Raw genomic sequence first — 26,360 nt, 5'->3', positions numbered from 1 at the left:
TTTCTCAGACATAAGACTTGCATCATTTGTAAGTGCCTCATAAGGTCTTAACCAGTACTGTAATTGTCCTTATTAAGTAGCTGAATCACAGTGCATGGGGAAATAACTGTGTAAAGTTCAAGTAAAAAACACAAAATAGAATTGGCCTGTACTAATGTATCAGACATTTCCTTATATACCACTTTAAGCACTGTCAGCCTTACCAGTCTCCAGTATCTTCAGCCATTTGTTACAGCCTCAGTTCCCATCAGGATGAATTATTCCACATGGGATGTGACTTACTCCATATGGCAAAAGCTGATAATACCTTGCCTCTTTTTCTGGAGATTCCCTATTTTTGTTAGAGTGTGGTAAATCAGGGATTTTCTCAGAGCCTATTCACACACAATGCCAAAGTGTAGGGGGGAGGGTTAGGTCTCCATGGGCTTACCTGTGACCAATAGAAGATAGGGGCTGAAGAATTCCATTTACTTCCTTGGACCCACTGTCCAGCAGTTGTCCATACATAGTATATATTAGTTGCTTATACAGCCTCTGAGATAATAGTTCCATGAATGTAGACAGTCAGTTCTTGATATCAGATGGTGACCATTTTAAAAATACATTGTTTTGTTAGCTCTCCCTTCTTCCTTCTCACATTCACCTTTTCTCTCATTCCTTCTCCCTGAAATTGTACTCCTTAATGAAGAATTTGTCTCAGACTCTATTTTCTGAGAAATTTAACCTAACATGGCCCTCAAAATGCTAACAGACTCTTTGCAATTCATTATTTATGTATTTAGGAAGCACAAAAAATAGTGCAAAATAAGAACAAGAAAGTCCAAGAGCATGCCACCACTAATGCCAATCTTAGGGTCCCTATTTTCATTGACAGCTTCTCCTGATGTCAAATGCCACATAATTTGTTTCTTTCAATAACCATACTTTAAAAAAATTGAATTTATAATACCCCTTGAGTGAACTAATTCATAATTAATCCCCCCTGTTTAAAACAGTTTGTATTCAACACAGCAACTGAAAAAATATTATTAAACATGAACTATATGCAAAGCATATCCTTTCAGTTTCTTTCCCATTGCTAAATCCATGACCACATGAACTTCAGCTCTGCCATTCTCTTGTTATTATCATATATTAATTGGACAGAAGGATTTCATTGTGGTGTTTCCATACATATACATATATACAAAGTATATAATGTACTTTGATCAAATTCAGCCCCTTTATTACTCTTTCTTATCCCCCTTATAGCTTTGCTCTTAGTTACTTATCTCAACTGTGGTAATTTTAGATCCTACACCTGAATTCACCTTTAATATAGCAGTCCTTAGAGAAGGAAAGTTTTGCTTCAGATTTTCAAACGTAAGTCTACATCCCTGTTGCCAGACTTCAGACTTCCCTCAAGTCTTCTCGCCTGAGGGAATTGCTGACCATCAGCTTTTTGGAGATGATTTAATACAATATTCTACCCACTTTTTAGAGCATATCCATTACTTCGTTGTACATCTTGCTTAGGCTTGTGATCCATAATCTGCCCATAGATATCATGTCCTGCTTGTCAGAGTGCATATTATTCCAACTCAGTAGTGCATAATGTCCAATGCCTGCTTCATCTTATTAGGTGGACAGTCCTCCTCACATCTTCACCCTCAAAGACATGAATGGCTCAATTTTAGCTGTTCTTTCTCTGAGATGCCTCCAACTGGGGTAATTAAAACATATGCTCACATTTCAATCACATGACAAGAGGGAGAGCACATACAGGAGATATAGGAATCGGTAGAAAACCCAAAACATGAAAGAATTTGATCTCCCTACTCCAGAGGAATTAATACAGAAACCTTAAAATGACAGAGGTTATCATAAACAGGAGATCAGGAACCAATGTAAAGATCAGTTAGAGTTGAATCAACATGGATCATAACACATGGGTACACGAAAGCAATAGTAGGAATCTCTCTGTATAGCTATCCTTAACTCAACTAGCAAAAACTCTTTGTCTTCCTTATTATGCTTATGTCTTTTCTTCAACAAAATTAGTGATAAGGGCAGAACAGGACCTGCCTAGAACTGAGGGGGGGAGGGGGGAAGGATGGGAGAGGGGGCAGGGTAGAGAAATGACCCAAACAATATATGCACATACGAATAAATGAACAAAAAAATATGCTACCCATATCTTAAACAAGCTCTAACTGGCACAAACAACAAATGAAGTGGAACACACATGGAATCTATTCTGCAAATGATCATCCCTAAATGACTATGTCTTCCCTAAATTTCTCTTTTCTCTTGTTCCCCTCAGAGTTGATCCAGGTCATACAACTGACTTTCTACCTACCTCTAAAGGTCCCTTGATGACAGGATGTTTCAGCCTACTTGGGCTTGTTTTAAATGTAATTATTACTAGGCACCATGAAACCATTACTTTCTTATCTCAACAAATCACTGAGCAAATCTATTTACTGGATTCCAAATTCAGTGTTCCTCCAACCAGATTAAAAGTCTATAAACACCTTTTAAAAGCAAGTTCTCCATATTTTTTCTTTTTATTAGCATTGGTTAACTGCACAAAGTTGTCATTGTGGTATTTCTATACCTGTGTATATTGTACTTAGATCAAATTCACTCACTCTATTACTTTCTTATCCACCACATCTCTCACCCCTGATTTTTTTGTACAGTTTTTAGTGGGTTTCATACACAAATATAATGTAATATGATGCATAAAGTTTTCAATACTGCATTTATAATTCCTCATTTCTCTTACATTGATAAACCTTTCTCTCTCTGATTCCATTTGGAGTATAGTAGCACACCCCAGAATGAATCATAAATTTGACTGAATTGTGATACATGATGGTGAACCATATTTCAAAATATGACTCAAAATATAACAGGGCCTACAAGAACTTGGTTTCTAGGAACTGGGAAACAACTTTGTACACACCTCCTCCAATATCTTTGTAATATTGTTAGTTCATTATATAATAACTAATATTTATATTTTGAAACTGAGGAAATTAGCTCTTTTCAAACACCTATAGATGCCTCTCATGTGTTATCTTCACATTTCCATCTTCTAGACCTTCCATAGATCTCATGTCTTTGTTAAGTAATTAGGTGAAATACTTGATGGTGTAAGCTATATTATGAGAATGTTTAGTGTGGGCAAAATTGAGATGTCAATCTATATGACTTAAAAAAAGATTAGTGACATCCTTCTATCATACATTCTAGGAGCCATTGTATATAACAAAGTTGATATTAAGGGGTAAAGAAATCAAAGCTTCTGAAATTTACATATAAAATTATGTTGGTGAGGTTAATCTAATTCCTTTCTTCATTTCTGATTTACAAACTTCTAGTTCACCATAGTAGAATAGATGTGAAGTTAAAATAACTGTGATTTGATTAACCTGAAATGAGAGGCAACCCTAATATTATAACCCTACACATAAGCAGAATGGATTTTAATAGGAGAGTCTTCAAGTAAGCTTTACCAAAAAGACTTCGTGATGTTTTTCTTAGGCAAAAGTATTCAGTGCAAATGTTTGAAAATGATTACATAACGTTAAAAAAGAAGAAGCTTTATTTTATATGATTCTTCTGCATTGACACTTTTATATTCCTTTCCAAAAACTGACTAAATCTACCAAGCAATGATAGGAAGATGAAGAAAAGTCAGAAATAATTTATACAAATATGGTGAAACAGACAATATTGCATGAAATAAAATATAGACATTTTTGAAGACTATGTTTTCTCATACCAAACAAAACTCAGTTTTGCAAAAAAGAAAAACAAAATCTTGACAAACAAAATATAGGACACAAACTTGTCAAGGAAAATAAGATGCACAATAAAAGGATCCTTACTCATGTAACCAATAAGAAAAGATAAACAATGACAATGATAGATGAAGATGTACACTTTTGTAGATTCACTCCTGCAAACATGCAATGAAGTTCCACAGTAGTGCCCACTTGGGTTTTCTACCCCTTGGTGATAAATGGCTCTAAATATTATAACCAAACCATCCACTCATCCCATTAAAAAAGCTCATTTAACATTGATTTCCTTTAAGACTTGGTTTGTGCTGAATTGAAACAGAAAATACTATCATTCTTAAATAATTAAGGTGATAGTGACCACTGCCTTTTAAAATAACACAATTACCTTTGCAATGGGCCACAGTGCCTACTAGAATAAAGTCTAAAACTATAGGGCCCCTATGTTCTCTCCCTAAAATCTACTCCAGTTTCATCTTCAAAACTTTTTATTTGTTTTATCTTAATTCAATTTATATTGCTGCTGCTCCTCAGGTAAGCCTCTCTTGTTCCTATCTACAGGACTTTGTTCATAATAACCTCACCTCCTCAGATGTACTCTTCCTATAACTATCTATCAATATCATGTCCATCCTTCAAAGTTGGCCCAAATGCTACCCCCTCCACAAAGATTTCCCTGATCAGTCTAGCTTCAAGAGCTCTTAACCATTTGTGCAATCTTACATTATTTTGCATGTATCATTCATCTGAGGGGGAATGTGTATCTTCATTGTCCTGAACTGGTGATGGTTTACACCTGTTATATTTATTTATTTATTATGCAATATTTATATATTATATAATATTTATTAATAATGCTTCTTTCATTCTCAAAACATTATAGTTAAGATAATATAATATATGAATATTACAACTATGACTCTGGAATTCATCACATTGTTTTATTTGTAGATTTCTGTGCATGCTTTACTCACCATACTACATTGCAACTCAAAGGGTAGAAAACACACTGGAGGAATAAGGAAAGGTAGGACACCTAAAACTTGAAAGTGTTTGATGTCCCTACTGCAAAGAAGCTAATGCAGTAACCTTAAAGTGACAGAGGACAATATGGGAACATGACTGGGAAGTAGTGAAGAGGTCTGGTAGAGATGAATCAATTCAGATTGTAATACATTTGTGCATGGAAGCAATGCTAGGAATATCTCTGTATAGCTATCCTTACCTCAACTAGCAAAAACACTATGTGGTTCTTATTATTGCTTATGTCTACTTTTCAACAAAATTGGAGAAAAGGGCAGAAGAGGTTCTTCCTGGAAGCAAGGGGATTGGGGGGATGGGGGGGTGGGGATAAATGGCCCAATGCATGCACATATGAATAAATGAATTAAAAAAAGAAAAAAGAAATCATATTATATGTGTGTTGAAAGAAAGTGCCTTTCATACAGTTCAGTATGTATTTACTGAGACCTGAATGACAGAGTATCTTATCTGTTCATTAATAGGGTTCTAATTCTTAAAATACTGAAAGCCTTAACTTTTGAAGGCCAATGATTATACATTATTAAACTGATGCTGATCATGAAAGACCTTCAAAATCTTATTACCAATCACAGATCCAAAATAATTTATCAACTGCATGAAGATTGCATTATAGTAGAAAGTGGGAATCTTTGAGCTTTCATACTTGATGATCATGAGAAACAGATTTGAGGATTCAAAGATGGCGACTAGAGAGAGGAAGCAGAAAGCATGCTTCCTAAAGTAAAATCTTGGAGAGATGCTGGAGATACATCTTACAGGGAAAACCACCGAGAAGATGCAAAACTTTGACTCTTCCACACCTCAAGCCTGCACATAGCATCTCCACTTCACGTTAAACAGAGAAACCAGGAGGGCTCCTGTGCTGCCACCAGACAGCAGCACCCAGGTGGCTTGGGAAGATGCAGACCACAAGGTGAGCTAAGTGGTACGTGGTACTCCCACAGACAACCCTGGGCCAGATCAGCATAGGGTCCTGGAGAGACCAACCCCCACTCAAGGGAAAAAGAAAAAAAACACTGAATAATAAGCAATAACAACAAGAAAGACCTGTACCAAAGAGGGTGGGGCTCCCTGAGCACTGAAGAGGGGGGAGGGGCAATCCCTCACAACGAGCTGACTAGAGAAGGCAGGAGCGGCAGCACACACCCAGCAACTAGGAGCGGGAAAGCTTGTAAAAGTGGCTGTGGGAGGAAAACTCCACAGGAGAGGGGGGAAGGTCCACTTCCTATGTGAACTGTAAATAAACATGCAGGCCTGAGAAAGCAGGTGCAGTGTCATCCCCCCCCAGTGTGCTTGGGAAGGGGAAAGCCTGTAGCAGTGGTGGTTGTGCCCAGGAGAACTCTAAGTAAACAAAGTCTGTGGGACTAGGTGAGTGTTAATCTAACTCCTGAGATCTGCATAAATAAAGCCTCCAGCAACAGCAGGCTGACATCAGCGGGCAGGTGAGCCACAGTGTCAGATAGCCACGCACAGAACTGTCTCCAGACTCTTTTATTCTTTTCATCCTTTGATGTCACAACAACCAAACTACACCTGCATACTGAAAAATTTACTAAAACTGTATTACATTTGAACTTGGGACACTTTGTGGTGTTTTTTTGTTTTGTTTTGTGTTGTTTTTGTTTTGTTTTCTTCTGTTTTTTTCCCCTTTGATGAGGTGACAGAACTACTTCTGAGAAACCATTTCCAGGATTGGAGGCTGTGGGACTAACACCAACATTATTAAGACTGAAACTTTACTGCATTTGAACTTGGAGATTTTTTTTCATTTTTTTTTTTAATCCTCTCTGTCTCTCTAATGCATGTTCAGCTTACTGTTGATAAGCACACTATCTCTCCCTGTTTATATCTTTGAAACTTTTTTGTTTGGTTGGTTCTTTTGTTTTTTCTACTTGTTTGTTTATTTACTTCTCCCTTTTTCTTTGACTTCTTTGCTTTCCATCTCCTCTCACCCTTCCATTCTAAATATCACCATTATTATTATTACAACCTAGAAAATACTTAATTGCACACAGTACAGGGACAATAACAACACCAAGGGCAATGACAGGAAGACAGAAAAAACAGGGAAACCAGTTTGCCTACAACAAAAAATTAGTACAGGAACCAGAGGTAAATGAAGAAAACAGGTACTCAGAAACAGACTCCAACAAAATAAAGATAAACTATGCCAAAGAACCCAATGATGCCCACAAGAACAATCTAAAATAAGAAATACTACAGGTAATCAAGGAGAATATTATAGAGATGATACCGGATATGGTCAACCAAAGTATACAGGAGACACTCAAGAAATTCCAAGACAACAAAAATAGAGAATTTGAAAAAGGACAAGAAGAAATGAAAGAAACCATAGAAGCACTGTATAAACACCAAAGTGAAACAAAGAACATGATTAATAAAGAGATAAATGAACTCAGGATGGAAATAGACAACATTAAAGAGGAAGGGACTCAGGATATGGAAAACCTCAGAAAAAAGAGTGAAACAAAATTGCAAAACAAAACAGAAGGCCAATCCAGCAGAATAGGACAAACAGAAGACAGAATCTCAGAACTTGAAGATGAAATGGTAATTAAAGGAAAAACCAAAGAACTATTAGTTAAACAACTCAAGACCTGTGAAAAGAAAATGCAAGAACTCATTGACTCCAACAAAAGTCCAAACCTGAGAATCATGGGCATTGAAGAAGGAGAAGAGGTGCAAGCAAAGGGAATGAGTAATATATTCAACAAAATAATAACAGAAAATTTCCCAAATCTAGAGAAATCTATTCCCATACAGATGCAAGAGGCCTCCAGAACAACAAACAGACCAGATCAAAATAGAACTACCCCATGACATATCATCATTAAAACAACAAGCACAGAAACTAGAGAAAGAATATTGAAGGCTGTAAGAGAGAAAAAACAAATAACATGCAAAGGTAAATCCATCAAAATCAGAACAGACTTCTCAACAGAAACATTAAAGCAAGAAGAGCTTGGGGTGAGATCTTCTGGGCACTGAATGAACATAACTTCAAACCCAGGAAACTCTACCCAGCAAAACTATCATTCAAAATAGATGGAGCAATAAAAGTCTTCCACAATAATCAGAAATTAAAACAATATGTGATCCCAAAGCCACCACTGCAAAAGATTCCTCAAGGGATTCTGCACACAGAAAGTGAAACCCAGCATAACCATGAAAGGGCAGGCAGCACCAAACTACAGGAAAAGAAAAAGCAAGAAAGAAGAGAATAACCTCAACTTAGGTACACACAATCAAACCTTCAAACAACTAAGAAAACTAAATGACAGGAATCACCACATACCTATCAGTACTAACACTTAATTCGCCCATCAAAAGGCACCATTTGATGAAATGGATTAAAAAGGAAGATCCAACAATTTGTTGCTTACAGGAGACTCATCTCATAGACAGAAATATGTATAGACTTAGGATGAAAGGCTGGAAGAAGATTTACCAAGCCAATGCTCTCCAAAAATAGGCAGGAGTAGCAATACTTACCTCTGACAAAGTAGACTTCAAACTTACATTGATCAAATGAGATAGAGGAGGACATTCCATACTAATAAAAGGGGAAATAGACCAAAAGGAAATAACAATTATCAACCTGTATGCACCAAATGTCAACGTACCAGTTTCATCAAACATACCCTGAAGAACCAAAAAGCATGTATTAACTCCAACACAGTGGTGGTGGGAGACTTTAACACCCCATTATCATCAATAGATAGGTCATCCAAACAAAAAATCAATAAAGAAATCCAAGATCTAAAATATACAATAGATCAAATGGACCCATCTGTTGTCGACAGAACATTTCATCCAACTTCTACACAATATACATTCTTCTCAGCAGCCCATGGAAACTTCTCGAAAATAGATCATATCCTAGGGCACAAAGCAAGCCTCAGAAAATATAAGAAAATAGAAATTATACCATGCTTTCTATCTGATCACAATGCAATAAAACTAGAACTCAATAACGAAAGTAAAGACAAAAAATGTGCAAACAGCTGGAAACTGAATAACTCATTGCTTAATGAACAATGGGTCATTGATGAAATAAAAGAGGAAATTAAAAAGTTCCTGGAAGTCAATGAAAATGAAAACACCACCTACTGGAACCTATGGGGCACAACAAATGCAGTCCTGAAAGGAAAGTTTATAGCCATGAGTGCATATATTAAAAAGATTGAAAGATCCTAAATCAATGACCTAATGATACATCTCAAACTCCTAGAAAAACAACAAGCAAATCCCAAAACAAATAGAAGGAGAGAAATAATAAAAATAGGAGCTGACATCAATGAAATAGAAACCAAAAAAACCATACAAAGAATTAATGAAACAAAAAGTTGGTTCTTTGAAAAAATAAACAAGATCGACAGACCCCTGGCAAACTTGACTAAAATGAGGAGAGAAAAAACCCAAATTAGTGGAATCAGGAATGTAAAAGGGGACATAACAACAAACACCATAGAAGTCCAGGAAATCATCAGAGACTACTTCGAGAACCTATATTCAAATATTCAAATAAATTAGAAAATCTTAAAGACATGGACAGATCTAGATTCATGTGATCATCCAAAACTGAACCAAGAGGATATTAATCACCTGAGTAGATTTATAACACAAAATGAAACTGAAGCAGCAATCAAAAGTCTCCCCAAAAAGAAAAGTCCAGGACCTGATGGATTCTCTGCTGAATTCTATCAGACCTTTAAAGAAGAACTGACACCAACCCTCTTTAAACTGTTCCACAAAATAGAAAGGGAAGGAAAACTGCCTAACACATTTTATGAAGCCAGTATTACACTTATCCCAAAACCAGGCAAAGACAACTCTAAAAAGGAGAAATGTAAGCCAATCTTCTTAATGAACACTGACCCAAAAATATTCAATAAAATAATGGCAAACCGAATTCAACAACACATCAAAAAAATCATCCACCACAACCAAGCAGTCTTCATCCCAGGAATGCAGGAGTGGTTCAACATATGAAAATTAATAAACGTAATAAACTACATTAAGAGAACCAAAGACAAAAAACACTTGATCATCTCAATAGATGCAGAAAAAGTCTTTGATAAGATCCAACATCATTTCATGATAAAATCTCTAAGAAAACTAGGAATAGAAGGAAAGTACCTCAACGCTATAAAATCTATATATGACAAACCTACAGCCAGCATTACACTTAACAGAGAAAAACTGAAACAATTCCCTCTAAAATCAGGAACTAGAAAAGGATACCTACTATCTCCACTCCTATTCAACATAGTACTGGAATTCCTAGCCAGAGCAATTAAGCAAGAAGAAGGAATAAAAGTAATATAAATAGGTAAAGAAACTGTCAAAATATCCCTATTTACAGATGACATGATCCTATACCTTAAAGACCCAAAAAACTCTACTCAAAAGCTCCTAGACACTATCAACAGCTATAGCAAGGTAGCAGGGTATAAAATCAACATAGAAAAATCATTAGCATTTCTATACACTAATAATGAACAAACTGAGAAAGAATATATGAAAACAATTCCATTTACAATAGCCTCAAAAAAAATCAAATACCTAGGTGTAAACCTAACAAAGGATGTGAACGACCTTTACAAGGGAAACTATAAACTTCTGAAGAAAGAGATTGAAGAAGACTATAGAAAGTGGAGAGTTCTCCTATGCTCGTAGATTAGTAGAATCAACATAGCAAAAATGTCTATACTCCCAAAAGTAATCTACATGTTTAATGCAATTCCCATCAAAATTCCAATGACATTCATTAAAGAGATTGAAAAATCTACCATTAAATTTATATGGATACACAAGAGGTCACAAATAGCCAAAGCAATACTCAGTCAAAAGAAAAATGCTGGAGGTGTCAAGATACCTGACTTCAAACTATATTACAAAGCAATAACAATAAAAACAACATGGTACTGGCACAAAAACAGACATGAAACCAGTGGAACAGAATAGAGGACCCAGACATGAAGCCACACAACTATAACCAACTTGTCTTGACAAAGTTGCTAAAAATATACGACAGCCTCTTCAACAAAAACTGCTGGGAAAACTGGTTAGCAGTCTGCAAAAACTGAAACTAGATCCATGTATTTCACCCTATACCAAGATTAACTCAAAATGGATCAAGGATCTTGATTTCAGACCACAAACTCTAAAGTTGATACAGGAAAGAGTAGGAAATATTCTGGAGTTAGTAGGTATAGGTAAGAACTTTCTCAATGGAACCCCAGCAGCACAACAACTAAGAGATAGCATAGATAAATGAGACCTCATAAAACTTGAAAGCTTCTGCTCAACAAAAGAAATGGTCTTTAAACTGAAGAGAACACCCACAGAGTGGGAGAAAATATTTGCCAGCTACACATCAGACAAAGGACTGATAGCCAGAATATATAGGGAACTCAAAAAACTAAATTCTCTCAAAATTAATGAACCAATAAAGAAATGGGCAAGTGAACTAAACAGAACTTTCTCAAAAGAAGAAATTCAAATGGACAAAAAACACATGAAAAAATGCTCACCATCTCTAGCAATAAAGGAAATGCAAATTAAAACCACGCTAAGATTCCACCTCACCCCTGTTAGAATAGCCATCATTAGCAACACCACCAACAACAGGTTTTGGCAAGGATGTGGGGAAAAGGAACCCTCTTCTACTGCTGTGGGAATGTAAACTAGTACAACCACTCTCGTAAAAAATTTGGAGGCTACTTAAAACACTAAACATTGATCTACCATATGATCCAGCAATACCACTCTTGGGGATATACCCGAAAGAATGTGACACAGGTTACTCTAGGGGCACCTGCACACCCATGTTTATTGCAGCACTATTCACAATAGCCAAGTTATGGAAACAGCCAAGATGCCCCACTACTGACGAATGGATTAAGAAAATGTGGTATCTATACACAATGGAATTTCATGTAGCCATGAAGAAGAATGAAATGTTATCATTCGCTTTGTAAATGGATGGAATTGGAGAACATCATTCTGAGTGAGATTATTCTGGCCCAAAAGACCAAAAATCGAATAGTACTAGACAGATAAAATTCTCTATGTGGGCTTGGGAATAAACAATTTAAAATATATTTTTAGAATTTCACTCTTTTTTCCAAGTTTATGGTGTGATGACCATAGGGAAAACAATAAAGGTAAAGTCAATTAATATCATATACCACACTCATATTTGGTTTCTTTAAATCTCCTTTTCCTCTTTCAGCCTAGGAATTTCTATAGCAAGTGTCGATCATTAATCTCTACTTTCTCTGCTCTCATACTTTGTCACTTATCATGAATTCAGTGTGGTAGTATTTTGTAATAGTGTCAAATTTCTAGAAAACCTGAGATCTAACAATTTGACAATGAAATAACTGCCACAATGGGTGTACTTTAGCACACACCAGGCATAATTAGAATCAAATATCTGCCTTTTAGCATTTCTTTTGGGTTCACCCAACTCTAAAAGCTCTCAGGTCATTAAGGCGTATAAATTAGTAATGATTTTTCCCTGCCCCCAGCAGTCAGTGAAGCATACATTAAAGGTGATATCTGCAGTCAAAATTTTAATGAGCACAAATGGACAATATCTACCTTGATGCACAAGATGGTATCAACTGAGAAGCACATTTGCTTAAGGTTTCACATTGCAGTCATTAAAAATGTTTCATCTCCTTGGATAAATGTCCTATGAACATTTCCACACCTGTTACATAATGTTAATTGTATAAAGGTTTGGAAAACATACGAATCATAAAAAGTAGAGATGAGATGTGCAATAGCTGAGAAGAGCTAATGTTATCACTGCTGTGGCCAGTTTAACACCTTAGTACAATCACTTTTAACTAGGTCATCATGACACAGATAAAGAGAAGATAAAAAGGAGTTAACAGAAGCTCAGGATATTTTAAAAATTCACAATGAATATATAATGAATATTAGTCATGTTTTAATAGGCTTTATGCTTATTAAGTATAAGCACAATGTACCTAATATGCCCTCTTTGTAGAAGCAATCCCTTACATAGATTTCATTGTCTGGGATTCCTACTATTTCCTGACCAGATGTTAGCATTAGAAAAGTCTGTCTCTATCCACATGAAAAAAAAAATAAAAAAGCAAAATGTAAACCCTATTAATTCTGAGACTCTGTGGTCTTAAGTAAACATTACCTTCAACACAGATATACATATGTAATGGTATACTTTGCAGCTAGAGGTAGGTTTGATGTCTAACAGTGTTTGTCTAATAGTCAATAAGGATAGTTCCACTTATAGGGAGGTCTTTGGGAAAGGTGTTAGGGCTAAAAAGAATCTTTCTCACTGAATTTTTCAGTATCTAAAATTACTCATAATTTTAATGCTAAAGTGGTTCATCTGGAGGCCCAATTTATGGTTTAACTATTGCATGTAATGGGAAGCACACATAGCTCACATAAATAACCTGATTAGTTAGGGAAATCATCATCATAATTTGGCAAGAAACAATGGAAATAGTGTTGATAATGGGAGTAGGTCAGGAAAGGTAGAGTATTAATCTTATTTATGTTAATTTTGGATTGGCGGAGTAGCTCAAGTGGTAGAGTGCTTGCCTAGCAAGTGTTAGGTCCTGATTTCAAATCCCAATACCACAAAAAAACAAAGTAGATCTATGTTGAATTTTGCACCAGCTTTAAACAAGGCTACCTTTGAGAAACTGAACGTGAGAAGTGTGATTATAGAGGAGAATTTGTGGTATTTTTCCCCAGGAGCCTCTTGTCAGAACCAATAGCAAGCATTTGTATGTTTAATAAAGGGTTTTGAATCTTTATATTTATGCATTCATATAAATGCAGAGATTTATCATAAGGAATTGGATTGTGCCCTTATGAAGACTGGCAAGTCCTAACATCAGCAGAGTGAGTGAGAAAACTGGAGACTCTAGAGGAACTGATGGTTTAGATTCTGCACATGTCTGAAAATCTGGGAATCAAGAAAGCCAATGACATAGTTCCAGCCTAACAATTGACAGTCTCAAGACCCAGAAGAAGCCAATGTTTCAGTTCAAGACCAAAGTCAAGAGAACAGATGACATCCCTGTTTGAAGGCCATCAGGCAGGAAACATTGTCTCTTGTTTGAGATCAGCCTTTTTGTTTGTGTCTGGTCTTCAACTGATTGGGTCAAGCCTATCTGTGTTATGAAGAGCAATCTGCTTTACTCAGCCTACCAACTTAAATGTAAATCATAGATCATCAGTAATATCATAAAGCAGAAGATATGAAGGTAGAGGATATAAGGATGTGTTTTGAAAGCTATTGAAAAATAGGGCAGTGGGGAGTAAAGGGGTATGGGAGAGCAATAGAAGGGGTTGAATGTACCAAAGTAAAGTATACCCACAGCGGGGATACATAGAGAAACCGCTTTGAACATAAACTAAAATATTAGCTGTCCCGTCCTGCAGGACACATCAGCGTGGGTAGCGAACCTAGAAGGGGAAGAATGAAGGGACAAGAGACACGAAGGAGACAGCAAGACAGGAGTTCTGATCAAGCTGCAAAATTTTATTGTTCACACAGGGGTATTTATGTGCTGAGGGAGTGAGGGGTATGACGAGGTGCAGGCTGGTTGGCTGGTTCTGCTATAGGACTTCTGATAGGGTGCACGTTCGCGCCGGCGGCAAGGTAAACTCCCGGAAGAGAAGCGGGGACGGCGCCATCTTGTGCTGGAGATGGAGAAGTTGAGACAAACAACCGCAAAATGTTCCAGGGCAAGGTCAAGACAGAATGGCTCACAAAGGGAGCCTTGTCTCCGACATTTCCCCCTTATTCTTATACAAACATGACCAGAATATGTCGGCTTATTGAGAGGGGATGACAGAGGCCCAGTTCCTCAGGGTGGAGATCATTTTTGCTTTGTAAGCAAGAGTCCTTGCTAAGTTCTCAAGAGAATCTCCTCGGCATGTTTTTTGAGGAGGCGGATTTTTTAGGAGCATGCCAACCACCATGCACCAGGGCATGTCATACAGAGGTCTTGGGTCCGGGGATCCTAGGATCCACCCTCCTGCAGTCTTACCTGCACCCTCGTTTAGAAAAGCCTTTATGATCACTCTCCCTGGGTGCTGCCTCCCCCAAGCAGAGGGGCCCAGTGGAGGAGGGCCCAATGGGCGATGAGTGGTCAAGAATGTTATATAAGAGGGGGTGGCAGAGAGAAAATTTGGAAACCCAGATGGAGCATTTAGCGAGTTTCTATTGAAAGGAAGGTCTCAGGAGCACGGTCTTCCATATCCAGGCGATGATAATGGACCTGTATAGGCTTAGAGGCTAAGGTGTTAATTTGTTCTTTAATGAATTGTATCAGCCTGTTTATAATGCAGGGCCCTATGATCACAATTAAAAGTAGACCTAGCAAGGGGCCTAATAGTGGAAGAAGGTAGGGTAGAATTCCATTAAGCCCAGTCCAGAGGGGGTTTTCAAATAGCTCCCTTCGTCTCTTTTCTAAATCTTCTTGAAGCTGTTTAATTTTGGTGCGTACTATGCCTGACTTATTGGCATAAAAGCAGCATCTTTCCCCTAAGGCCAAGCAGATACCTCCCTGGTTGGCTGTTAGCAGATCTAAGCCGCGCTTGTTCTGAAGGACCACTTCTGCCAGGGAGTCTATTTGGTCCTGTAAATCCTTAATGGTTCCAGATAGAGTTTGTACATCATCTATAAGTTGTTGAGATAGGCGACGGTAAGAGTGTATAGCCGTGCCTAAGCCAGCTGTACCTGTGCCTATAGCTGCTGTTATTCCAAGGCTGGCAAGGAGCGGTAAGGCTTGTATTGCCCATTTATGTCTTTTAATTAAGGTGTCTAAGCTAGGAATGGGCAAAGGTTCATCTCCTGAAATAACAGTAATGTCTGGGAGTAATAAGGCAACAACACAGCCACCAGTCCAATTTGCTGGAAGCCTGGGGAAGGCTGAGTTTCCTCCACACAAAAAAACTGTACCGTTGGGGGGACAAAGAACTGGGGTGGGTGAGGAATAATTTAGAACTGATGAGCAATTTCCAAAAGAACTAACCCCAACGTCAATATCATAAGAATTATTTTGCATCCTGCCTTGAAGGCATACTGTAAGTGCATCCATAGGCTGTACTTTAAAGGGAAGTCCAGATTGGCAGGTATCCTGATCATTTATGGTGGAGTTAACAGGTATTGCCATGGGCATTATTGCTCCTGTGATCATGCAAAGCCAGCAATCCTTAGCAAGGGTGGGGTTGGAAGTGTTAAGCAAGGAGAAGGTACTTCCCAAAATATCTAATGTATTGGGATCTAAATCTGGAATCTGAGATTTAGGCAACATTAAGGGGTGATATGTGAGTTTGGGGATTTGGGGTTTTAAAAGCTCGATTATTTGAAGATGTTTGACAGCATCCGTGGGTCCTCCACCATCAGAGACTCCTGTAGGAGGGCGGGAAGCCACCTGCATAGCATTTTGCCCAATTTTAACAAGTTTTAAAGTACCATTATCAAAGGGTGCACTTTTGAGAATGTCATTAATCAAGTTCCAACAAGAAAAGGCGGTCACAGGGACCTTTTTGGGGCCAAAAGATTCATAATAGTCTTTTAAACAGTCTCCGACCCGGAGCCATCTTTTACCATCAATGGTTCCTTCGAGAGGAAACCAAGGACATAAATCTCCTATGTAACAAAATAATGACCTCAAGTCTTTTTTCTTAACACGTGCCCCTCGTGTCTTGAGGGCCTCCTTGAGGCCTGAAAGAAACAAATCATGTGACGACACTGCTTGTCCCAGGGTGGGTCACTCACCGTTCGCCGTCCTCACTCTCCTCCTGGATCTGTCTCTCAGTTGCGTTTGCCGAGGAGATCGCGAACTCTGCTTGGGCCCAAGCCTTCCCGGAGGACGGTGTTCTCCCCGCAATCAAAGGAATAGCTACAGCCACGTTGGGCGCCAGATGTCCCGTCCTGCAGGACACATCAGCGTGGGTAGCGAACCTAGAAGGGGAAGAATGAAGGGACAAGAGACACGAAGGAGACAGCAAGACAGGAGTTCTGATCAAGCTGCAAAATTTTATTGTTCACACAGGGGTATTTATGTGCTGAGGGAGTGAGGGGTATGACGAGGTGCAGGCTGGTTGGCTGGTTCTGCTATAGGACTTCTGATAGGGTGCACGTTCGCGCCGGCGGCAAGGTAAACTCCCGGAAGAGAAGCGGGGACGGCGCCATCTTGTGCTGGAGATGGAGAAGTTGGGACAAACAACCGCAAAATGTTCCAGGGCAAGGTCAAGACAGAATGGCTCACAAAGGGAGCCTTGTCTCCAACAATTAGCAATGAAAACAGGACTGTAAAATAGTACAGTGTGTGGGGGAAAAGTACTAGTGAGAAGCGTATGGGTGAATGAAGGAGATTAAGGTTACAGTATATGGTAGATGGACTTCATATACCTATATAAAACACAACTAAGAAACCTCTTGCAATTTTTTTAAGTGTGGTGGAGAGGGGGTTGGGGGAGAGACAATGGGGGCAATGTAAATAATGTACAATATAAGTCTAATAGGAATTGTCACTATGAATCACCCCCCTGTATAGCGAATATATCCCAGTTTAAAAAATATTTTTAAAGCTATTTACAGAAATATCCATAGGAACGTTTGGCCAAATATATGAGCACACTGGTTCAGTCAAGTTGACACATAAAATTAACTCGTACACCCTTCCTTTCTTTAAATTAGTTTAAATTAAGCAAGGAAAATAATATTGATAAAACAGAAGGTAACTGGCACTGCATGTATAGAAATGAATGGTCGAGAAAGGGCAAAAAAGTATTCCTACATGAAAAAGTAACCAAATATAGTATTTCATCAGTGAGTATGGGAACTAGGAATGATTGGATGCTAGACTCTAGGATAGTTGGAACTATATCTATCTTCTTGATGAGTACAGTTTAAATTCCTAATATACACATCATTAAATAATTTTTGTTGGCTCACTAAATAGATGAATGAAAGTTTAAAGGATTTAGGGAGGCTAGAAGAATAGAACAAATTTTAACATTGAGAAGCTGCTGTGTTCACATCAAAAATTCAGGTAAAGCTAGCAATATAACCGTCCATTCTGATAAAAAGTAAATATTCAGAAAATTCAGGACAGTGGCTCTACTGAGTACAAACATTGCTGTACATATACTAGCATTCATAAACACTTTATTGGAAAGAAATGACCATTTCAGTGTTTTCATTGTTGTTATCACTATTTTTGTCAGTTTGTTTGCTTCTTATTTAGGTTCCTTATTTTGATACTTATGGTCTTCCTGGATTGCTATTTATGGCTTTTTATAATACTATCAGAATTCTAAGCTAAAGTTTATTCCACAATGGAAAAGTGGATATATCCTCAAGCACCTGGTCTAACCAAATAGAGAAGGTAGTTGCCAAATATCATAACTTTCTAAAATCCTGGTACATTTTACTGCCATTTGGACCCTGGGGCCCATTCTGCATTATATCTTGAAATTCGGACTTCAAAGATTTCAATTTAACAGAATCAGAAACCGCTTAGTAAAAATTCAAGAAAATATTGAATAAAACCTTTCCCCCACTAAGCAAGAGAGGCTAAAATTATGCATTCCTATCTTAAAGATAAGGATAGTATCCATTCAGTTACTCACTAAAATAATCCTTAAACCAGTATGTGTCAAATAGTCTCGTAGGTACTAGAGATACAGTGGTGAGCTACCAAAGAAGATACCTGCCCCAGTGACGCATATACACCAATATTAGTTAAATCTTAATGCAAAGAAAAAATTATTTCCTTATTAGAGGGCTGGTCAGTGAATACTCACCAATGCAACTATGAGAGCACATTGACCCAACAGAACTAACAAAACAATTAACAGTACTTAATAGAATTATTCCTATTCCAGTGTTCCAGATGCCTTTCCCAATTGTTCTTATAAATTATAGTTTAAAATTTATCCTTCTTAATCCATATTTGACCATAACAACTAGCAGATATGTTATAAGCCCCCTACACCAATACATAAGCTGTTAACTGGAATATAAATTGATTCTACCCTGTCTTTTTCAGATGCTCTTGGCCCCACCCACTCCAAAGAAGTCATATTTCTATGTTGAGTAACATAGTGAAAATGAAACAAATGGAGATGGATTAAAAGACACAAAACAAAATAAAATAAATTATTTAAATAAAATATAGGGTGATGGTGTGGGCTACTATAATGTTTTTATTGCCACTTACCTGAGAAGACTCATAACTCATGCTGCAACTTATAAGAAATGTGGTCACTCCAAACTCAGTGCAGTAAAAACTTCAAACATCTACTACATATTATACATATGCACATACACCAAGTAATTTAATAACTTTTCTAGCTGTCTTCCTCCCTGGTAGACTTTATTTCTTGATGTCCCATCTAAATGGGACAAATTCATTTTTAGCACAGTGTGTGGCTGTTTAAACATGGAGCTCTGATCATTTTTAAATAGGGCTGCAACAATTAATTCACCATATTATTTTATTGTATTTTATTTATTTATTGTAGCAGACAAAAATACTTTGGAATAATCTTTCCTATTTTAGGCACTACTAAAGAAGTCAATGATTTCTCCCTTCCTGGTGAATAAAGATAAGGTTCACCTTAATTGTGTCATTTTGACCAGTTGACTCAACATCACAATGTCAAAGGATCATGGAAAATCAGATCATTGAGGGGCCTTACATCCTCACTAGTTCTAATGAGCCTAAGAGCTGATAGGTGGTTGTGACAGGTTTTATGAAATGGAAATAGTTTCATGACAGTTTTATTTTGTTCTGTTCTAAATGTGGGGGTTCTATATAGGATTTTATTTGAATAAAATTATGTTGAGAAAATGCAGACATAATTTACACATATAAACACATTACCTTGAAAACCACTAGTCTGGACTAATATTCCCACTCCTAATTGTAGAGGTAAGGAAATGGAAAAGCTAAGTTAAAAACCTATATTTGGACAACTATTTTGTAGGAATATCTCGTACTAATGCAGTTAGTAACTCTGAATCTCTGTTGTTCACTCCATGACACCCCAATGAATCATGTGCTTGTTATTAATACTGTTAATGATACTGTAAACATTATTGGAATTGAGCCCAGTATAGCATATGAGACAAATTATGTTATAAATAAAACCTTCTCACAAGGGCAAGTGTATTTTTCTTCTTGAATAGTAAAGATGGTATCTGGTAAAGAAGAAACCTTCCAACTTGTACAGATATTTCTGGAAAATATAGTGAAGGAGTGAATATAAAGTTTGATCATCTCTAAATATATCATTACTAAATCCTACAATTCCATAACCACCCCAGAACTTAAAGAGAAATCCTTTCATACAACCCTAAATTCCACATATGCCACTTGATAAGAAAAGAATCTACCTTTTGCATACTTGCCTGTCTTTTACTTGATGTCTGAGCCCCAAATAAAATAAGACCACATGCTCTGCTTCATCTCACTGGTATATATATACTCAGAAAATTGTTTTATGTGATTAGTGAAAGATAATTGTTCTATAGTTCATATAAACCATTCCACTGTCAAAATTAAAGTTGACTCTAAAGAGAAATTATACATATAAAATTTATTTTCATAAAAAGATACTTAATTGATATTAACTATAAGATTATACTATTTCATAATAGGAAAACAACTATGTCTTTGAACATATAAAGTGAGATCTAGTATATTAAGCATCTTGATAAAGGGATTTAGAAGAAATATAGTTGAGCATAGATGCTATTCAATGATGGTCACATTTTAATTTGTTTCTCAAATAATTCCTAGGTGTTCTATAAGTCTTGTAAACAGATTCCAGGATGAAAGCCCAGCCTAGGCCTACTAAAGGACATTTGAGATTATTCACTTAATAATATAAGAATTATTTCCAATCTATTGCACTCTCCATCCTTACTCCAAAAATGGTCTTCATTGTTGCTCTCTATGACCTTACCATCTGATCATCTTTATATCTCTGATTGTGTTGTCCAATTGCACAAATATTTGCCTCAACCCCAAAATGAACACTCTTGCCACTTTTTAATCAACTCTTTTACAACTTCTGTCTTTCAGATGAAGTGAGTACTCTTCTATATGCTTCACGAATCATCCCCCAGTTCCTTTTTCACTCACTATCTGCAAAGTGTAACCAGAATTTAGATGAGCTATCTGGTTCACTGTCTACACTGATCAAAATCACAGCTAACTGGCAGATGTCAACATCCCTGAGACTGCACACAGAGAATCCATTGTGTATACAATAAGGTTGTGATTACAGATCCCCACTGTTCATAAAGATACTTGTTCAGTGTCAACAATATACATATGCCTTTTTAGTTTCTACAACAGGGAATGAACATATAGTGGGCATTAAAAACATAAAGAGTTGAAGAAGATTTTGAAAAATGTGTGTATAGTAGGACTATGGATCATTAACAGATGTTAAGATAGTTAGGGGGATAGCCCAGTTGTCTGATCTTTCAAGATAAAGCTTAATGATCATTCTGTTCTACTTTAAACCATCCCTGGATATTTCTATCAAAAGTATATTTTAGATTGGCCAGGAAGATGGGCAGTTAGGCAGTTCTCAAGTGGTTTGCTTAATATAGGTATTATGAGAGGATTTTTGTGTTAATATTATGCTAAAGCCATATCAATTGATGATTTTTTTGAACATTTAGGATTAGGAAAAATGTTAGCAAGATTAACAAATATAGTCACAATGCTAAAGAATATTCCAAAATAGATCAAATGGATCCAGGTTTCTTCCTCTCCAGTGTTCTGAAGGGAATGTGAAATTTACACAGCTAACTGAAAAATATTGGTTTGCATTTGTGGGTGAGCGAATGGAAACCTTGGCTCTGAAAGCCTCTACTTCAATCTGCAAGTTAGAAAGAGTATGCACACCAGGCACTTCATCATCCACACAATAGGCTATAAATTATTTGCATGACAACTTCTTTGCATTAGATGCCATGGGCTGGTAACAAGTTTGTGTAATATATAGACCATTTAAGTGACAATAGTCATAAGTTACAGATGGAAAGCTCTAGTTTGGCCAGCCATTGTGCTCCCTCTCTGCCCAATTTTCAATATGAAAAATCACCACTGAATATCAAAAATGGCTTCTTGGAGCATCTGCTCTGATCTACAGGACCTCTGATCTACAGGAGCTCATCTGTTTCAAGAGCACTTCCTTCATTTGTTCTGCATTACAAGACTAAGATTTCACTGAATAATTGATGAGAAGAGAAAACTATAAGCTACCTTGCAATTAGCCATTATGGTTTTGATACTATATTCTGGAAACACACTATAGTGTTATCCAATGAGCACAAAACTTAAATGACATAAAAGGCAATTTCTCAAAAGGTCTGTAAATGCCCACTGATGTGTGAGGATCAAAGCATTGACATTTCAGTTCTGACCATTACAGCAGCTTTTAATTATACAAATGTTGAAAGGCAGCAAAGGTGTGTATGTGTGTATGTGTGTGTGTGTGTGTGTGTGTGTGTGTGTTATCAGAGTACATTCTAATGTTTCGGATCTTGTGATTTTTTTTTTTTTACTTTTGTAGTTTTGACCTTTTTTTTTTCTTTTTTCATTTTTCTTTTATTATTCATATGTGCATACAAGGCTTGGTTCATTTCTCCCCCCTGCCCCCACACCCTCCCTTACCACCCACTCCGCCCCCTCCCCCTCCCCCCACCTCAATACCCAGCAGAAACTATTTTGCCCTTATTTCTAATTTTGTTGTAGAGAGAGTATAAGCAATAATAGGAAGGAACAAGGGTTTTTGCTGGTTGAGATAAGGATAGCTATACAGGGCATTGAATCAAATTGATTTCCTGTGCGTGGGTGTTACCTTCTAGGTTAATTCTTTTTAATCTAACCTTTTCTCTAGTACCTGTTCCCCTTTTCCTATTGGCCTCAGTTGCTTTAAGGTATCTGCTTTAGTTTCTCTGTGATAAGGGCAACAAATGCTAGCTAGTTTTTTAGGTGTCTTACCTATCCTCACCCCTCCCTTGTGTGCTCTCGCTTTTATCATGTGCTCATAGTCCAATCCCCTTGTTGTGTTTGCCCTTGATCTAATGTCCACATATGAGGGAGAACATACGATTTTTGGTTTTTTTAGCCAGGCTAACCTCACTCAGAATGATGTTCTCCAATTCCATCCATTTACCAGCGAATGATAACATTTCGTTGTTCTTCATGGGTGCATAAAATTCCATTGTGTATAGATACCACATTTTCTTAACCCATTCGTCAGTGCTGGGGCATCTTGGCTGTTTCCATAACTTGGCTATTGTGAATAGTGCTGCAATAAACGTGGGTGTGCAGGTGCCTCTGGAGTAACAGTCTTTTGGGTATATCAACAAGAGTGGTATTGCTGGATCAAATGGTAGATCGATGTCCAGTTTTTTAAGTAGCCTCCAAATTTTTTTCCAGAGTGGTTGTACTAGTCTACATTCCCACCAACAGTGTAAGAGGGTTCCTTTTTCCCCGCATCCTCGCCAACAACTGTTGTTGGTGGTGTTGCTGATAATGGCTATTCTAACAGGGGTGACGTGGAATCTTAGCATGGTTTTCATTTGCCTTTCCTTTATTGCTAGAGATGGTGAGCATTTTTTCATGTGTTTTTTGGCCATTTAAATTTCTTCTTTTGAGAAAGTTCTGTTTAGTTCCCTTGCCCATTTCTTTATTGGTTCATTAGTTTGGGGAGAATATAGTTTTTTAAGTTCCCTGTATATTCTGGTTATCAGTCCTTTGTCTGATGTATAGTTGGCAAATATTTTCTCCCACTCTGTGGGTGTTCTCTTCAGTTTAGAGACCATTTCTTTTGATGAACAGAAGCATTTTAGTTTTATGAGATCCCATTTATCTATGTTATCTCTTAGTTGCTGTGCTGCTGGGGTTTCATTGAGAAAGTTCTTACCTATACCTAGTAACTCCAGAGTATTTCCTACTCTTTCTTGAATCAACTTTAGAGTTTGTGGTCTGATATTAAGATACTTGATCCATTTTGAGTTAATCTTGGTATAGGGTGATATACATGGATCTAGTTTCAGTTTTTTTGCAGACTGCTAACCAGTTTTCCCAGCAGTTTTTGTTGAAGAGGCTGCTATTTCTCCATCGTATATTTTTAGCTCCTTTGTCAAAGATAAGTTGCTTATAGTTGTGTGGCTTCATATCTGGATCCTCTATTCTGTTCCACTGGTTTCATGTCTGTTTGTGTGCCAGTACCATGCTGTTTTTATTGTTATTGCTTTGTAATATAGTTTGAAGTCAGGTATGGTGATACCTCCTGCATTGTTCTTTTGACTGAGTATTGCCTTGGCTATTCGTGGCCTCTTGGGTTTCCATATAAATTTAACAGTAGATTTTTCAATCTCTTTGATGAATGTCATTGGAATTTTGATGGGAATTGCATTAAACATGTAGATTACTTTGGGGAGTATCGACATTTTTACTATGTTGATTCTACCAATCCATGAGCATGGGAGATCTCTCCACTTTATATAGTCTTCCTCAATCTCTTTCTTCAGAAGTGTATAGTTTTCCTTGTAGAGGTCTTTCACATCTTTTGTTAGGTTTACACCTAGGTATTTGATTTTGTTTGAGGCTATTGTAAATGGAATTGTTTTCATACATTCTTTTTCAGTTTGCTCATTGTTAGTGTATAGAAATGCTAATGATTTTTCTATGTTGATTTTATATCCTGCTACCTTGCTGTAGCTATTGATGATGTCTAGAAGCTTCTGAGTAGAGTTTTTTGGGTCTTTAAGGTATAGGATCATGTCGTCTGCAAATACAGATATTTTGACAGTTTCTTTACCTATTTGTTTTCCTTTTATTTCTTCTTCTTGCCTAATTGCTCTCGCTAGGAATTCCAGTACTATTTTGAATAGGAGTGGAGATAGTGGGCATCCTTGTCTGGTTCCTGATTTTAGAGGGAATGGTTTTAATTTTTCTCCGTTAAGTATAATGCTGGCTGTAGGTTTGTCATATATAGCTTTTATAATGTTGAGGAACTTTCCTTCTATTCCTAGTTTTCTTAGAGCTTTTATCATGAAATGATGTTGGATCTTATCAAAGGCTTTTTCTGCATCTATTGAGATGATCAAGTGGTTTTTGTCTTTGCTTCTGTTAATGTGGTTTATTACGTTTATTGATTTTCGTATGTTGAACCACCCCTGCATCCCTGGGATGAAGCCTACTTGGTCATGGTGAATAATCTTTTTGATGTGTTGCTGAATTCGATTTGCCATTATTTTGTTGAGGATTTTTGCATCAATGTTCATTAAGGAGATTGGCCTATAGTTCTCCTTTTTGGAGGTGTCTTTGCTTGGTTTTGGAATAAGTGTAATACTGGCTTCATAAAATGTGTTTGGCAGTTTTCCTTCCCTTTCTATTTCGTGGAACAGTTTAAGGAGGGTTGGTATCAGTTCTTCTTTAAAGGTCTGATAGAATTCAGCAGAGAATCCATCAGGTCCTGGACTTTTCTTTTTGGGAAGACTTTTGATTGCTGCTTCAGTTTCATTTTGTGCTATAGGTCTATTCAGGTGATTAATTTCCTCTTGGTTCAGTTTTGGATGATCATATGTATCTAGAAATCTGTCCATTTCTTTTAGATTTTCAAATTTATTTGAATATAGGTTCTCAAAGTAGTCTCTGATGATTTCCTGGACTTCCATGGTGTTTGTTGTTATCTCCCCTTTGCATTCATTCCTAATTCTACTAATTTGGGTTTTTTCTCTCCTCATTTTAGTCAGGTTTGCCAGGGGTCTATCAATCTTGTTTATTTTTTCAAAGAACGAACTAACTTTTTGTTTCATTAATTCTTTGTATGGTTTTTTTGGTTTCTATTTCATTGATTTCAGCTCTTATTTTTATTATTTCTCTCCTTCTATTTGTTTTGGGATTTGCTTGTTCTTGTTTTTCTAGGAGTCTGAGATGTATCATTAGGTCATTAATTTGGGATCTTTCAATCTTTTTAATATATGCACTCATGGCTATAAACTTTCCTCTCAGGACTGCCTTTGCTGTGTCCCATAGGTTCCGGTAGGTTGTGTTTTCATTTTCATTGACTTCCAGGAACTTTTTAATTTCCTCTTTTATTTCATCAATGACCCATTGTTCATTAAGTAATGAGTTATTTAGTTTCCAGCTTTTTGCATGTTTTTGTCTTTACTTTTGTTGTTGAGTTCTAGTTTTATTGCATTGTGATCAAATAGTATGCATGGTATAATTTCTATTTTCTTATATTTGCTGAGGCTTGCTTTGTGTCCTAGGATATGATCTATTTTGGAGAAGGTTCCATGGGCTGCTGAGAAGAATGTATATTGTGTAGAGGTTGGATGAAATGTTCTGTAGACATCTACTAGGTCCACTTGATCTATTGCATATTTTAGATCTTGGATTTCTTTATTGAGTTTTTGTTTGGATGACCTGTCTATTGATG

Source organism: Castor canadensis, chromosome X (assembly GCF_047511655.1).
Source record: "Castor canadensis chromosome X, mCasCan1.hap1v2, whole genome shotgun sequence".
NCBI classification, from domain to species: Eukaryota; Metazoa; Chordata; class Mammalia; order Rodentia; family Castoridae; genus Castor; species Castor canadensis.
This window is presented reverse-complemented; position numbering follows the sequence as displayed.